Source organism: Pongo pygmaeus, chromosome 18 (genome assembly GCF_028885625.2).
Source record: "Pongo pygmaeus isolate AG05252 chromosome 18, NHGRI_mPonPyg2-v2.0_pri, whole genome shotgun sequence".
Taxonomy (NCBI): Eukaryota; Metazoa; Chordata; class Mammalia; order Primates; family Hominidae; genus Pongo; species Pongo pygmaeus.
The window spans coordinates 86,243,405-86,260,236 of NC_072391.2; the positions used below are offsets into that span (position 1 = coordinate 86,243,405).

General features: G+C 59.0%; 1 protein-coding gene across 6 annotated transcripts in view; it reads right to left on the reverse strand.

Annotated features, from left to right (window-relative positions):
- Positions 1-16,832, reverse strand: part of CBFA2T3 (CBFA2/RUNX1 partner transcriptional co-repressor 3) — a 102,076-nt gene that overhangs the window by 58,262 nt on the left and 26,982 nt on the right. The window contains exon 1 of one of the 6 annotated variants that reach the window (XM_054454234.2): positions 9,178-9,601. The exons of the other annotated variants lie outside the window; for them this stretch is intronic. The gene's annotated coding sequence lies outside the window, so the exon portion shown is untranslated. Of the gene's footprint in view, positions 1-9,177; positions 9,602-16,832 lie in introns of those variants that run through there. 6 annotated transcript variants of the gene reach the window in all.

A 16,832-nucleotide genomic window follows, 5' to 3' on the forward strand; every position in this document is an offset into this window, starting at 1 on the left:
CCTGAGTTTGGGCACCTCAAATGTGAGAGGGGCTCAGCCTCCCTCCCGGGGGCCCTGCTCCTGTCAACCGGGGCCAACTTGCAGGCAGGTAGCGGGAGGCACTGCTGTGACTCCAGCCCTGGCTCTGTGGGCCTGGCTGTGCTGGAAACCAGGAGGGTGGAGGCCAGGCCCAGAAGGCTGGTGGCTGGAGTGAGTGGGAGCTGAGCGACCTTCTTGCTGCAAACACCCCCCTTCCAGAGACACAAGCACACCCTTAAGGGTGGGAGCGCCCACAAGGACCGGTCTGTGGCAAGTGACCTTTCCAACCCGAAGGTCTCCTGGGCAGAAGCCCCTTCACGTGCCAAGGACGAGCCAGAGGTGGAGAAGGGCCGTGGGCCGGCCCCGTGGACGAGCCGGAGATGGAGAAGGGCCATGGGCCGGCCCCGTGGACGAGCCGGAGATGGAGAAGGGCCATGGGCCGGCCCCGTGGACGAGCCGGAGATGGAGAAGGGCCGTGGGCGGGCCCCGTGGACGAGTCAGAGGTGGAGAAGGGCCATGGGCCGGCCCCGTGGACGAGTCAGAGGTGGAGAAGGGCCGTGGGCTGGCCCCGTGGTGCAGAGTGAGCAGGTGCTGGGAGCACTGGCCTGCAGCTCAGACCTCTGCTTGTCTCTCTGGTCACCCCAGTCCTGGGGCAGCATGGTCCCTGGCTCTGGGCAAGTTTGGTTGGATGTAGGTGCTGTGGTCCCCGGTGAGCCCTAGTGTCATGGTTCACGCTTTATAAAAGCTCTCATGGGGTTACAGTGCAAAGGGGATGGGAAGGAGGGTTTGGGGAGGGTAAGCACTTCGCCGAGGCACTCATCGTTTGTGGAACATTCTCTGAGGCTGGCTGTGGGGATCCCCTGTGAGTCTGGACAGCCAGGTCATAGGTCATGCTTCCTCCTGGCCCGGTTTTCACACCGTGGTACTCCACACGCATGCACACGTGTGCACACCATCACACACTCAGACTTTACACACATGCACCTGCATGTGCGCCCCTGGCAACGGCACCCGACGCGGTGACCTTGGGGCTGGTGTCGTTGTGGAGACAGCCTGCCAGGTGGCCCCTCACACGGCCCCTGCTTCCCCATCCTGGAAAACAGGCAGAGCACACTTTCAGGAAAGAGGCCACCCTGGCGTTGGACTCAATGACCATAAAACAGCCTCTTAAGCTGGGCGCAGTGGCTCATGCCTACAATCCCAGCACTTCGGGAGGCTGAGGCGGGAGGATCGTTTGAGCCCAGGAGCTTGAGACAGCCTGGGCGATGTAGCGAGACCCCATCTCTACCAAAAAAATTAAAAATTAAAAAAACAATTAGCTGGGCATAGTGGTGAACACCTGTAGTCCCAGCTACTCTGTAGGCTGAAGGGGGAGGATCGCTTGAGCCTAGGAGGTTAAGGCAGCAGTGAGCCATGATCGTACCACTGCACTCCTGCCTGAGCGATAAGAGGGAGACCCCGACTATAAGTAAAGGGAAAAAAGAGGCCGGGCGTGGTGGCTCACGCCTGTCATCCCAGTACTTTGGGAGGCTGAGGCGGGTGGATCACCTGAGGTCAGGAGTTCGAGACCAGCCTGGCCAACATGGCAAACCCCTGTCTCTACTAAAAATACAAAAAAAAAAAAAAAAAAAAAAGCCGGGTGCAGTGGTGTGTGGCTGTAATCCCAGCTACTTGGGAGGATGATGCAGGAGAATCACTTGAACCCGGGAGGCAGAGGTTGCTGTGAGCTGAGATTGCGCCACTGCACTCCAGCCTGGGCGACAGAGTGAGATTGTGTCTGGGGGAAGAAAAGAAAGAAAGAAAAGAAAAATGGCCTCTTGGGCCAGGTCCTGGGAGCTCGAGGGAGGTGATGGCATGGAACCAGGACCCGGAGACGTCACTTCTGATGGAAGTCCGCACGCCCAGAGACAGGCCAGGCCCTCAGTGTGCAAGCCACCAGCCTCCTCTCCTTTCCAGACAGGCTTTGCTCTGTGGCCCCGGCCCTGCCTGGTGCACCTCCCGTTTGCCTCACTGGTCAACTCCTGGGGGCTGCTTTGCGTTCCCCCAGGGCAGGGTCCCAGACTGCACGCCTCACAGTGCCACACGTCTGCACGCCTCTGCACACGTCACATGCCTCTATACGCCTCACATGCCTCACAGTGCCACACGTCTGCATCCCCACAGCCATAGTGGCCACTTCATGCCATGTGTGTGTGACTTGGTGAAATCCCTGTCCCTCTGCTCTGTGCGGCACAGCAGCCGCAAGCACAAGAACGGCACGAAGAGGACAGAAGCGAGACCCCAGTGAGCCAAGCTGCACGCTGCCCCCGCGAGAGCTGAAATAAAATACCTCAGTCACTTAGAAATCAGTGCATGTTGAAAATAATGAGTTTTGGACACACTGGGTTAAGTAAGATTATATATTATAAACATTAATTTTGCCTAGTCTCCTCTTCCCTTTTTCAACGTGGCCACGAGACAGTCTGAAATGATCCACGCCCCTTCCCTGGCGTGCCGACGCTCCCTTGGGAGAGGCCGCCCCTCGGCACATGGAGGCACGGGCGAGAAGGGCTGCCCCACGGTGGCTGCTCAGGTCACAGGAGAGGCCGACTTGGGCCCAAAGGGGAGGCTCCGTGCATGTTCCCGAACACTCTGCTCCCAGGTCCCCTGTTGGATGGTTTGGGCTTCTGGGCATGAACAGTGCCGGACCCTGAAGGAGCAGCTCAGCCTGGGCTTCTGGGCATGAACAGTGCCGGACCCTGAAGGAGCAGCTCGGCCTGGGCTTCTGGGCATGAACAGTGCTGGACCCTGAAGGAGCAGCTCGGCCGCAGAGGTACGGTGGGGACATGGCAGCCAGCAGGGCCACACAGAGAGGGTCTCAGCCACACACCTGGCCGGCACCATCGGGGAGTGACAGGAGAGGCTCCATCTTCCCTGTGCACAGTGTGCAGTGCTGACCAACCCCCCCAAGGGACAGACGGGGACACGGAGGCCCAGAGGAGTGGAGAGAAGTCTGGCCTCGCTGCCTGCCTGTTCTTGCTGTTGGCAGGGCCTGGTAAGGGAGGCAGAGACGCCGCAAAAGAGGCATGAAGGGCCGTGCCCTGCCCTCTTCCACCCCCGAAGTTCAGAAGGACGCATTCTTTAAGGGAGCTGAAGGCCACGTGGTGGAGCTGCAAGCCGCCATCAGGCACAGGGATACGTGGAGTCCAGCACCCAAGGCCCCTGTTCTGTCCACTCCAGCACAGCCACGGCCCAGAGACCCAACACTGCCCCCAGTCAGAGGCAGTCCTGGTTCTGATGTCTGGTGCAGGAGAGGCTGCGTGAAAGGGCCCCCTGTCCACTGTGCTCTGAGTACAGGCTGGGCTAGACTAGGCTGTGGAGCCCCGGGGTGGTGGCCAAGGCAAGGGGAGGGGCCCGGCAATCCCCAGGCCTGGTGAGAGCTCCCCACCACCTGCGTGGGGACCCTGGTGGTGCAGAAATACCTAGGCTCTGGATGGCCCGAGTCAGGTGGCCTCGGCTCCCAAGTGGGAATTCTGCCTCTGACAGGGAGTAACTCGAGTGCAACTGATCTTACCCTCAGTTTCCCCTCTGTAAATGGGTCTGCAGGTGGCGTGGTGCACGCGGGGCCCCAGGGCTTGGCCCCAAGCTTGCAGGCTGTCCTCGCATGGGTGGAGCAGGCACAGGGCCTCGGGTCTGGGCTGTGCAGGAGTCTGACCATCGAGGTAGTCTCTCTGGACCACCCCATTTTGCAAAGGTGCAGACAGTGAACTTCTGTTCCGGGGCCTGCAGAGAAGACCGCCTGGGTGCAGAGCTGCCTTCATGCCGCAGCCACCACCGAGCCTCAGGACACCACCGGGTGTCCCCCCAGAAAGGGGACGAGGCTGATGATCCCAGCCCAGACACACACAGACCTTTCCCAGCTCATCACAGCCCAAAGGAGTAGATGCCTTTGTGACTGCATTTTGCGTTTGAGACCCGAGGGACAGATGGGAATATTTGCTGTAGGTCACGCAGCTGCTGGGAGGGGAGTCAAATCCAGGTGCGGGCTCCAAGAAGCCGAGGGGCTGCCCATCCCCCTCCCCGCTGCCTCCGGGAACACGGCAGGGGGCTGCAGTCACCCCTGGCCCTGGTGGGGAGCCCCTCCCCACCTGTAAGAGGGTGTCACTGCAGCTGGAGCTGCTTCCCCTGCTGGCTTGACAGCACCCTGGCTTTCCCGGGTACTCAGGGAGGTCGGGTACACTGGGTGGGGACTTCCTCATTAGTTCCATCTGTGACCTGGGGCCACCAGGGTGCGCAGGAGCCCTCCTGACTGCCCCGGGCGTTTCCTGGGCGTCTCCCAGGTATCTCCCATCCTGGTCGCCGGCAGGTCCCACCTGCTGCCTCCCCAGTGTGGACTTTCCTCTGCTGAGTAAACAGAAGACTGCCCTGGTGCCCGGACTTCCTCCCCAAACCTCCTCCTGCCACGTCCACCACGACCCCAGCCTCAGGGGCAGCCGAGCATCCACCACGACCCCAGCCTCAGGGGCAGCCGAGCATCCACCACGACCCCAGCCTCAGGGGCAGCCGAGCATCCACCACGACCCCAGCCTCAGGGGCAGCCGAGCATCCACCACGACCCCAGCCTCAGGGGCAGCCGAGCATCCACCACGACCCCAGCCTCAGGGGCAGCCGAGGAGGCTCTGAGCTGCCCAGTTCCGACAGGGGGCAGAACCGGCCCTGGGTGGCTGAGCAGGCGGGAAACGCAGAGACAGGCTGCCTAGAGCAGTGCAGGGTGAGCTGCCGGCTGGGCTGCTGGTGCCTTGGCTCCGGGAGACGTCTTCCTTATTACGGCCAAATTCATCTTTGTTTTCCTTCCCAGTGAGATCTGGCTCTCAGTGAGGTCCCACGAATTACAAAAAGCAGAAGTCTGAACTTCTGTTTTATTGCCACAGGAAACTCATTGCCATAGCACAGGCAGAAAGCCGGATCCCGGCGGGTCCTGAGTCCCCAGCTTCCACCCTCGGGGCAAGCTGTGAGCTCAGAAGTGGGGACTGGGGAGCAGTTATCTCTCACTCTCCTCATCGTCAGTTTCCAGCTCAACTGCCAGGTCTCCGCCTGAGTCTTTTCCACTGATGCTACAAGGGCGGTTTCCACTCCAGGAATTTTTTTTCCAGACAAGCAAAGCCCTTGCCTGCATTTGCTCTTGGCTAAGGCGGCCCTCCCAGGCCTGCCCGGTGGGCTGTTTCCTGCAGCACAGCCTGGGCTCCGCTGAAAGGAGGGTCCCGGCCTGGGGAACTGCAGAAGCAGAACCAGGCCTTCTCACTCTGCCCAGGAAAGTCAGGGGGTGGAGAATAAAACTCCCAGGAAAGGATCTGGGGTGTGGTTCACTGACGCAGGCCTTCCCAGAGAGACGGAGCCACGAGGTGGATGAACAGCGTGGTATCCACCCAACCTGACCCAGACCCTGGAAACAAGGATGGTGACGCTGTCGTGAGCATCCCTCTGAGCTGCCCTCAAGCGGCCTGCACCTCCCTAGCCAGTACCCCAGCAGTTGTGTTTCCACCCCCTCCTGCCCCTGCGAGGCAGCGGGTCCCAGCCCACAGTGTGCACTGGACTCTGCAGGCCCACTCCCTGCCGTCCCCACGCTGGCCCTCCCGCATCAGAACTCAGTGGGAAGTTCCAGGGGCCTGACCACCCTGGATGTGTCGCAGGCAGAGCCCCGTGGTACCCACCCGCGTCGGGCTCCTGTGCTGCAAGCTGCGAACCTCTGTGGGCCTCAGCTTCCCCGTCTGGAAAGTGGGACAGCAGCGGTGCCCTCAGGGCTGCTGTGAGGATCCAATGCAGGGCCTGGGTGCCTCTCACTGCATGTGACTCTGCCCCCACCTGGTATGGAGTAGGTGTTCGATCAATACTTGCCCAGGGAATGAGCACTGGAGGACAGGCACTTTTTGTCCTGTAAGTGAAGTGGTGGCAAAGCCACCCTCTGGCATTGACAAATTGTAGAGTTTGGGTCCTTCCCGTCCCCAGGGGCCTGGGACCAGCCTGGGAGGTGACATCGGTTGCCTGGATGTGGATTTCTACGAACAGTGGATGCTATGTCTGTGATAATAGCCGGGCAATGTTCCAGTGGCTTCTGGAGGGTCTTTAGCAACAACGACCCCCCTCCCCTGCACAGCAGGGCAGGAACCAGAGGTGGGGCTGGCCAGAGGTGCAGGACTAGAGCAGCTGGGACGAGGCTGGCCTTGGGGCTCCATGACCCAGGCAGGGCAGAGGTCAAGTTCTCCCACCAGTGCCCTGACCCCAGATGGGGCCCAGGGCCTCTGTCCAGGTGAGGGCTTTTGCACCTACAGTGCTAACCCCGAGTCACGACTGAGCCCTCAGCCACCAGATCTCCCAGCCCCCTGGGGGTGCTCAGGTGCTCTAAGAATGTGGCCCGGAAGGCTGGGGATGGGGACCGACGGCACAGGCAAAGGAACGCCCGGGCAGGGCTGGACAGGGACTGGGTGGGGCTGGACAGGGACTGGGCGGGGCTGGACAGGGACTGGGCAGAGCTGGACAGGGGCCTGGAGACACTCGCTGCAGCCGGCCCTCAGACTGGCTCCCTGCATGACCTGTGGACTGTACCTCTCCCGGCGTCGGAGACGGGGAGCGCTCCACGGCCTTCGTGGGAGTTACAGGGACGCGACAGTGCGTGTAAGCCCCAGCGCTGTTGTAGGCTCTAAGACCCACCCAGGAAGGCTCCACGACCCTGTGAGCAGGAGAGACAGGCCACAGGCAGGCAGTGCAGCAAGTGCGGGCCAGGAGAGCAGCCCCACGGAGACGCCAGAGCCTTCACCTGTGGCGCCACTAACAAGGCCCTGCTGCTCCCTCCATGCTGGGTCTGAACACCCGCGTGGCACACACAGCACAGGGGCACGCTGAAGTTGCTTCTGGTTCCTCCCTGCCTGGGAAGGAAATTCAGATCCACTTAATTCAACCAGCATCCTTCCACCCTGGTGCTGCGGGAGGCTGAGGATGAATCAGAAAACCCCAAAGTCAACCTGCTAACGGTGCAGCAGGGGAGGGGGAGGCCAGCGGAGAGCCCCAAGATGGTTCCAGAAGCTGGCAGGGAAATGCCTCACCCACCTCACACCCTCCCTGCCACCCCAGAGGCGGCAGCGGCGAGGCCCGGCCCTCCCCCGTGCAGCCCTGAGGGCTGGGATCTTGGGGATTAGTGACCCAGCCTGCCGGCAGCGTCTCCAGATCCTCGCGTAGGGAGAAAAATTAATTTCTTCCAGTCATGCAGAAATGAAAATATGTGGAGCCAAACCAGAGAGATTTCCTGGAGGTGGTAACTGAATTACGCGGATAGCGGGCGGCAGGGGAAGAGCTCAGGGGGGGCTCGGGCGGCTGGCGTGTGGCTTCGTAGCCCCAGAGGGTTCTGGAAGAAGATGTCTGGGGAAAGCCCTCCCACTCACCAGCCCTGGCTTCACAGGTGGCGACAGCACGGCCCCAGCACCACGAACCACTCATGTGAACTTCCCTTCTCCCCTGTCACTAGAGTATCCCAGCACATCCCAGGAGAGATGGAGCCTGCCGGAAGACTGATCCTGATGCGATACTCTCTTCCCTCCCTGAGCCCCAATCTCGGGTGGAGGCCACATCTGTTCCTCTGCTCTGGGCGCTTCTTCCTTTCTGTTTCCCTTTCAGTGTGGAAGAGTGGCCGCTTGCCCAGCAGGACGGTCCCAAATAGCATGGCTTTTCCAGGCACGGTGCTGTCGGCCGCACAGAACAGGACCTTCCCGGCGGCTCCGGCTTGCACAGCATCCGCCTGTCTGGCCCCCGTGGAAGTTTCTGACTCCCAACGCCCAGACTGGAGTGGGGGCAAAGGACACAGCCCAACCCCAGAGGCACACAGAGCCAGCCCTCCACGGACGAACGTGCCCAGAACTGTGGGCTGGGCCTTCCTGCCTCCTCCCCTGCCGGGAAAGCGATGCCAGGGGCAGGTGAGGGTCGGACGCGCTCAGGCCCAGCCCTCACCCCTTCAGGTCTGAGGGACACAGTGGAGTCCCAGCCTCAAGAAGTTTCCCCAACCTCTCAGCAACTTGAGAGCAATGCCAGGCACCGAATAACCGGCCCCCGCCCCTTATCCCCGGCCGACCCGTCCGCCGAGGTGGCTGCCCTGGGAACCTCCTGTTCCTGGTCCAGGAGAGGAAACGCACACCCGGGCCGGACGCACAGAAGCCGCACCCTGACCGGGGCCACAAGCCTGACAGCTACCGACAAGCCCCCACCCACAGGAGCACGCGACGTGCTCTCCTTTCAAGGGAAAGGTTTTTCTTCCTGGGCCCTGGAATGGGCCTGAAGTCAGCCGGCCTCAGCCCAAAGGGTGAAGGAGGGGCGGGCACAGCCCGGCCGCGGCCCCAGCACACACAGGGCGGGCGCAGGGGCGGGGGAGCGCCAGCCCCGCAGTGTGTTCGGAGCCCAGCGGCTCTGAGTCGCCGCCACCAGCCTGGCCGCCTTCTGCTCCACGTAAGTGAAGTCAGCCGTCTAGGGCTGCGTTTCCAGCCATCTGTCCCTCCACAGAGGCTCACACCTCCCTCCCCGCTGTTCCCACAGCCTGGCTCCGGGCCTGCCCAACACAGATGGACGCTTCCCAAAGACTGTGCGCGCCATCGCTGCCACCCGGCTGTGCCGAGGCCCGCGGCCGTCAGGACCCCAGGGACCGCACGCCAGGCAGGGTCCAGGCCCCCCAGCGCGGACCACCTTTAGCCTGCGGGGCAGCGCCGGGGACCCGGGCAGGAGACGGAGGGGCAGGAGGGAGCTCTGGACCCTCCTCCCCAGCCCGGCCGCGGGCACCTCTGCCTCTCCCAGGGCCGCCCTCGGCCTCCCCACTCCCGGGTCTCCGTCACGCGGGCCGCGGGGCCTTTGTTAGGAAAATCGGGCGGCCCCAGGGGAGCCCGCGAGACTCCCAGCGCCCGGGCGCGTCGTTCACCCCGAAGTTTCGCCGCAGCCCCCGCAGGTCAGGCTCCGCTCATGGGGGGCTGCGCTCAGCCCGGATGGGTGGGCGCTGGGCGGGCTGGCTCCACCCTGCCGTGGGCACCAACTTTGAAAACGGCCCGTGCGCTCCGCGCGGCTGCGGCGCAGATCCGGGAACGGCAGCCGCGGGCGGAGTCGGGGGAGAGCGGCGGCGGCGGCGCGCGGGGCGGACACGGCACTTACGGTCGGGGGGTCCGAGGGATCGGGGGATCCGGGGGGCGGCGGACGGCGCACACTCGCGACTCGGTCCGGGAGTCGCTGCTCCTTCCAGCTTGGTCCCCGCCTCCACGACTCAGGGGCGGCTGCGCGCTGTCTTCTGGCGCCGCACCGGGCTCAGGCGCGCGGCGGGGCTGGGGCGCGCGGGGCGGCCGCCTGGGCCATGCCGGGGACTCGGCTCCGGCCACCCCGCGCGGGAACAAAGCGCGCACCCCGCCCGGGGCGGTCTCCGGCCTCCGCGGCCCGCGCCGGGTCCAGCCGCCGCGCCTGTGGCTCTAACGCCGCGCGCTCGCCCGAGAGTCTCACGGGGCCCCGCGGCCCCCGCCCCGCGCGCTCTGCCTCCGCCTCCTGCCCCCCGCCGCCGCCGCCGCTGCGCCACCTGCCTCCCGCCCGGCGCCCATCGCGCTCAGCTCCGCCCCGGGGCGCCGGCCTGGAGAGGGGCTCCCGGCCGCCGAGAGCCGTCCCCAACGCCTCCGCCACCGGGGCGCGCCCTAAGAACTGGCCGTGGGGGCCGGGGCTGTGCGGAGCGCCGGGCGCGGGGCGCGGGGAGGGGGGCGAGGGGCGCACCGCCTCCTGCGGGGGGCGGCGCGGGGGGGACGCAGGCGGGGGCGCGCGAAGAGGATGAGGGGCGCGGGCGCCGTGGAGGGGGCGCGGCTCTGGGGGGCGGCCCCCGCCTGCGCCCACCCTCTCCCCCTCCGCAGGCCGCGCACACCCACCGCGCAGCAGTCTGCGGCCGCGGGCCTCGCAGCTTTAGAGCCGCGGCTTCTGGCGGCCGCGCGGGAGGCTGAACGGGGGTTGGGGGGTTGGGGGGTTGGGGGGGTGGGGGGTTGGGGGGGTGGGGAGTTGGGGGGGAAGTCGCTTCTTTGGCCGCCGCCCCCGCCCCCCGCTCGCCCCCCGCGCGGCGCCCGGCCCGGCCCGGGGCCACCTCCGTGCGTGGCCGGCAGGGGTCGCGCTCCCCCCGCTCAGCCTCCCGGGCGGGTCCGATGCGAAGCCCTCGCTCCCCGCTGGTCCCGGGGCCAGGTCATTTGCATACGCTTTGCATTCATTTGCATATTGTGCGTTTCATGTCCACCTGTAGAAACGCCCCGAGCCGCTGCTCTGGCCTCTCCGCACTTTCTCTGCTGGCAGGCCCCCTCCCCCGCCCGCTTTGCCTTTCCCTAAAGTACTTTGTGGCGTATCTGGTGCATTTGCCTGCTTAGTACATTTTAGTAAAATTGGCGCCTTTTCCCTGTTTCCTGCCCCAACTCACAAATGCTCTTATTTCTTAGACACAAGCGGGTGGGGGGCCCAGGGGTCACCATTAGGAGACACAAGAGGCCAGACCTTCAGAGCAGCAGGGCCTTGGTTTGCCTCTCATTTCGCATAAATTTTGCATGTGACGGTCCGAGGTCCCCAATCCCCAATATAAAAATATAGCAACGTGTGAAACATGGCCCATTCCAGCTTTGTGCCGCGGGCCTTTTTCCCCCACCCCTCGTCCCTCTCATGGACGTGGCTCTGCCCACCTGAGCTGGCAGAGGAAGGGGACAGAAACCCAGAACGGGGGCTCCGTGAGGGGGAGGACAGCACCAGCCCCTCCTGCAGTCCCTGAGCAGCGGTCTGGTCAGCTGGGTCCCTAACCGCAGTGTGGCCCAGCCAGTTCCTCCAGCTCCTGGCTGTGGGAAATGCTGTCTAGAACCCGCCAGACTCCGTGAAAATTGTGACACAAACGCCAAGCACCTTCATTCTCCTGGTTTTCAGACTGTGCTTAACATGGTGCTTGCCCGTGTGGCTCAGCCCAGTCCTTGTGGAATGGAGGGGGGTTCTGAGCCCACCCCACAGAACAGTGTGAGTCCCCATGCGTTGGGTGTGTTGCCTAAGGTTACCGATTTTATGCTCGAAATTTATCCATCCTGGCTCCCTGGCTTCATGGGCTGTGAGGCACACTGGATTTTAAGATGCACCATTATTTTATGTGCCACTAAGAAAGGAAAACATTCTGCCGGTGATAATCCTAAAACGCCCCCAGGTTTCAGAGATTTTACAAAGCAACATAAACGTTGGAGTGGGGGCAGGTGGGAGAATTCAGCAGCGAAGCACCCTGAAGTCAGTCGGGCTGTGAGCTCAACAATGCCTGTGGCAGCTCTGGCTTCCCACAGAGCTTGGGAGCAGAAACTGGCCTGGACCTGGGCCGGAAGCCCTCACCCAGCACCAGCGGCACGTCCGTGGTCTCAGTTCTCTGGACCGCAGGCTTCGGGTGTTAAGTGACCAGTTGCAACGTCTCTGACTTACAGAGGGTGCTCACAACCATTTGAGGAGTGACAGACCTGAAGGCACCGAAGATACCACTGCAGCCATCAGACACCACAACCCAGGCGCTGCACCTGCCCTACCACAGCCCCTCCTCCCTCCTCATGAGAACCACGGTGGCACGGTAGAGAAGAAAGGGATATTGCAGGCAGGAGGGCTTCCTTTTGTGCTGTGAGTGGGTCAGCCTGATGCCTAGCCCAGCGGTCACAGGGTGGTCAGATGGTCCTGGCAGTAGCTGGCAGAGCTGGGCACTGTCTCTGCATTTCCCCCCGTGCTGTGCGGATGCTCCCGGAACGCCCATTTTACAGGTGGAGAGGCTGAGCCTCTCAGCCACACGGACTTCCTGCTGCCTTATCCAAGGACTGGTTTCTTGCCCTGGATGCGGCCAAGTCACAGCTCCTGGGAATTTCGAGGAGACATTTAAGGAGGAGACTGCCAGCCCTATGTGAAAGATGTCTGCAGTCTGTCCGACAAGGCCAGCGTCACCTGTGCGGGAGACAGACCGCGGGCGAGCAGGACCTTGGAGCGCCACACTCAGGGCTCGGGAGGAGGCAGACCATGGAGGAGGGAGCTCGATGGTGCACCCATGGAGCTCCCAGTGTGTCACTGTCTATAGAGGCAGGAGCTCAATTCACTTAAAAGAAACCACCACGGCCGGGCACGGTGGCTCACGCCTGTAATCCCAGCACTTTGGGAGGCCGAGGCGGGCAGATCACGAGGTCAGGAGATCGAGACCATCCTGGCTAACACAGTGAAACCCCGTCTCTACTAAAAATACAAAAAATTAGCCGGGCGTGGTTGCAGGTGCCTGTAGTCCCAGCTACTCGGGAGGCTGAAGCAGGAGAATGGCCTGAACCCGGGAGGCGGAGCTTGCAGTGAGCCGAGATAGCGCCACTGCACTCCAGCCTGGGTGACAGAGCAATACTCCATCTCAAAAAAAAAAAAAAAGAAATCACCTCCCCTCCTCATGGCATGGCAGCGTTTCCAAGTAAAGTTGACTCCCCATCAGCATCTAGTGCCCGGATCACACACCCATGGAAGCCCCGGGAGACTGTGCCTGGCTCTAGGGCCCGCGGTGCACAGCGGGGCAGCCCCAGCTTTGCTGACCTGTGCTGGGTGCGCCTCTGAGGCCCCACCCTGCTGCCCTCAGGAAAACAAACCCAGGCTTCTGTCCTGCCAACGGCACTTCTGGCCATCCTGATCCCCCTCCCCAAAGGGCAGCATGCACATCTGATTTCCTTCTCAACCGCCCAACAGTGCCCAGCTCAAGGTTAGGATAAAGACGCGATTTATAAACACTTGCCACAGGCCTCCCTGCACTGTCACCTCCCCGCAGTCATGGTCCCTTCTTCTGACACCAGGTAAGACTTGCTGTCTATGGGGCCCTGGTCAAAGGGCAGGCGCTAGGCCCTCTCATGTGCCCTCCGTGACCGTAGGAGGTAGGTCTTGCCACCAGCCTTGTTTGCCAGAGGAGAACACCGGGACCCAGAAAGCTTGAGTAATCGCAAAACACAGGCTGGTCTTTGGCAGAGCTGGGGTCCTGCCAGGCCAGCGTGGTCCAGCAGGAGGCCAGGCCATCACCGTTGCTGACCTTCAGAAAATAGTTCTGAGCACTATAGACTCTCAAACATTTTCTGTTGTAACTAAAAATCTGCAACAAAAGTTTAGATAGCTGCCAAGAATAGAAAGTCTGATACACTATAGGTATAGATATTTTAAAATAAGTGGGTGGCTAATGGATTCTAGGTACCACAGCAATTTGATAGCCACTGTCGTTCATTAAAAATACCTGAATAAACTCTTCTTAAACACCTACATTTTCACTCAGCTCCCTACCTAAAACAGTGAGTTTTAAAATATAACACCAAAAGTATGATGTATAAAATAAAAATTTGGTAAGTTGGATTTCATTAAAACTTAATACTTCGGCTCTGCAAAAGACACTATGAAGAGAATGAAAAGACAAACCATAGGCTAGTAGAAAATATTTGGGAAACGCATATCTGATAAACAACTGTTATCTAAAATATACAAAGAACTCTTAAAACCAAACCATAAGAAAACAAACAGCCCAATTAAAAATGAGCAAAAGATCTGAATAGACACCTTATCAGAGAAGAGATCTAGAAGATGATCTGGCAAATCAGCATAGGAAATGATGCCCAGCAGCCTTGCCACTAGGGAGTGGGTCAGCAAAGCCACGAGAGGCCATGACACGCCTGTTAGAATAACTAAAACTCAACACACTGACAACCCCAGATGCCGGTGAGGATGTGAAGCAACAGGAGCTGTCATTCATTGCCGACAGGAATGCAAAATGGTACAGCCCTTTGGAAGACAGTTTGACTGTTTCTTATGAAACTACACACTCTTACCACGCAACCCACCATTCATGTTTCTTGGTGTTTACCCAAGTGAGTTAAAAACTAATGTCCACACAAAATCCTGCACATAAACGTTTATAGAAGTTTCATTTGTATTTGCCAAAACTTAGAAGCCACTGAGACAGCCTTCAATAGGTGAATAGATAAAATACTGTGGCATATGCAGATGATAGAATATTATCCATGACGAAAGTAGTGAGCTATCAAGCCATGGAAAGTGAACACTGATGGCCGGGCACGGTGGCTCACACCTGTAGTCCCAGCACTTTGGGAGGCCGAAGGGGGCGGATCTCTTAGGTCAGGAGTTTGAGACCAGCCTGGCCAACATGGCGAAACATCATCTCTACTAAAAATACAAAAATTAGCTGGGCGTGATGGCAGTGCCTGTAATCCCAGCTACTTGGGAGGCTGAGACAGGAGAATCGCTTGAACCCAGGAGGCAGAGGTTATAGTGGCAGTGAGCCAAGATCATGCCACTGCACTCCACCCTGGGCAACAGAGCAAGACTCCATCTCAAAAAGAAAAAAAAAGTGAATATTGCTAAGAAGTCAATCTGAAAAGGCTACATACTGTCTGATTCCAACTCAATAGCATTCAGGACAATGCAAAATGATGGAAATAGTAAAAAGGTCAGTGGTTTTCAGGGCCTTATAGATTAGGGAAGGCTGAGTAGGGACAGCAGAGAGGTTTGTTTGTTTTTGGAGGCGGAGTCTTGCTCTTGTCTCCCAGACTGGAGTGCAGTGGCATGATCTCGGCTCGCTGCAACCTCTGCCTCCCGGGTTCAAGTGATTCTCCTGCCTCAGCCTCCCAAGTAGCTGGGATTACAGGTGCCAACCACCACGCCCAACTAATTTTTGTATTTTTAGTAGAGACAGGGTTTCACCTTGTTGGCCAGGCTGGTCTCGAACTCCTGAGCTCAGAATCCACCCACCTCGGCCTCCCACAGTGCTGGGATTACAGACGTAAGCCACTGCGCCTGGCCAAGTTTTTTTGTTTGTTTTTAGACAGGGTCTCACTCTGTCTCCCAGGCTGGAGTGCAGTAGCGTGATCACAGCTCACTGCATCCTTTGACCTCCCATCTCAGCCCCAGCTAATTTTATTTATTTTTTTGTAGAGACAGGGTTTTGCTGTGTTGCCCAGACTGCACGGAGGATTTTTAGGGCAGTGACACTATTCTGTATGACACTCTAATGGTAGACACAAGTCATATGCTTGTCTAGACACATAGAATGTAACACCAAGAGAGAAGCCCAGTGTAAACTATGGATTTCAGTTAATGAAAAGGTGTCAGTGTTGGTTCATCGGTTGTAACAAATGTATCACACCAGTGCCAGGTGCAATGCAGGGACCCCCACCCCCACCCCCACCAGGGAACGAGCCGGAAAGAGTAATGAGAACTCGGTGCTGTCCACCCAGTTGTCCTGTAAACCCAGAACCACGCTAAAGAATAAAATCTACTAACTTAATTCAGCAGACAAAAATGAGGATATCAATAACATTTTATGTGCCGTTTAAAAGATAGATACAAATAGAGTCTTCTGCAGCCCCTGTCTCCCTTAATGCCTCCTTCTGTTCTACCCAGCCGATTTTTATCCTAATATATTTTCATGTTTGAAAGTCTTTTGATTCCCCTATCGTACAAAACTAGGTACATAATTGGAATGTCAAGATTTAAACATTTTCCTATGTTAAAATTTATTTCCTGGGCTGGATTATCATTATAATTACTGGTAGTATACAACTGATACAGACAATGTGAATGTGTTATGCATTTTGAGAACTAATAAGGATACAAAGTAGGCTGGGCTTGGTGGCTCACACCTGTAATCCCAGTGCTTTGGGAGGCCAAGGACGTAGGATCGCTTGAGCCCAGGAGTTCAAGACCAGCCTGGGCAACATAACAAGACCTCATCTCTACAAATAATTAAAAAGTTAGCCGGGTGTGGCGGTGCGTGCCTGTAGTCCCAGCTACTCAGGGGGCTGAGGCGGTGGGACTGCTTGAGCCCAAGAGGTTGAGGCTGCAGGGAGCTATGATCACGCTACTGCACTCCAGCCTGGGTGATGGAGTGAGACCCTGTCTCAAAAATAAAAATAAAGATACAAAGTAAATTTTTGTTGGAAGCCATCTTCTAAAAGGAGGGAGGGGCACTTTTTGGTAGTAGTTTGTGTATTCATGCATGAATAATACTGCCAGAAAAAGAAGGATTTGACATTAATTCCATTCCCGTGGTGGGTGTTTAATGTGAAAGCCAGAGAATCTTCAGTCCCATAAATAACTCGATCAGAACGGGAGCTGCGTCCTGACCATCTCACTGTGAACTCCTTCTGAGAGTCAGATGCCGCAAGCCACGTGGCAACTGGTCATCAAAGTCATTTTTAGTAACTATCAGCTGACAAATCTGTTCTGTCCCCCCTCAATTCTGTTTTGTGCAAAGACAAGAAATCAGCAGGTTGCAGCAGAGACACATTCGTGGCGAGTGGGGAGCTGGGGGCAAGGCCCCAGGCTGGCCCCAGGCAGAGAGACATTGGTCTTTCTTGGGGAACTGGGAGAGGGTGACTGTGCAGGGGTAGCTGGGAAAAGGACCCACACTGGCCCAAGCAGGTTCTGCCTTGACCATCAGCCTTGGCCATCTGGTGTGGGCACCAGATGACGCGGCTTTAAATTGCCCACGAGGTCAAGGAGGCCCTCCCGGGAGGCAGGGAGGAACCCTAAAGCAGAGGGAGTCTGGGCTCCGGACAGGAGGCTTCCCTGCCTCAGGAGTATCTCTTGGCTTTCTCCTCTGGGTCACATTGGCATCGCTGCTTTTGCAGAATGAGGTTCCTAATTGTGAAGTGGGTTCATTTATGTATTCATTTCTTTCTTCCTTCACTCTCCATATCCAATGGAAGGTGAGTTACTGAAGCTTGCCAAACCTCAGTTTTTCCTGTAAAATGGGGCTAAGAGCTGGC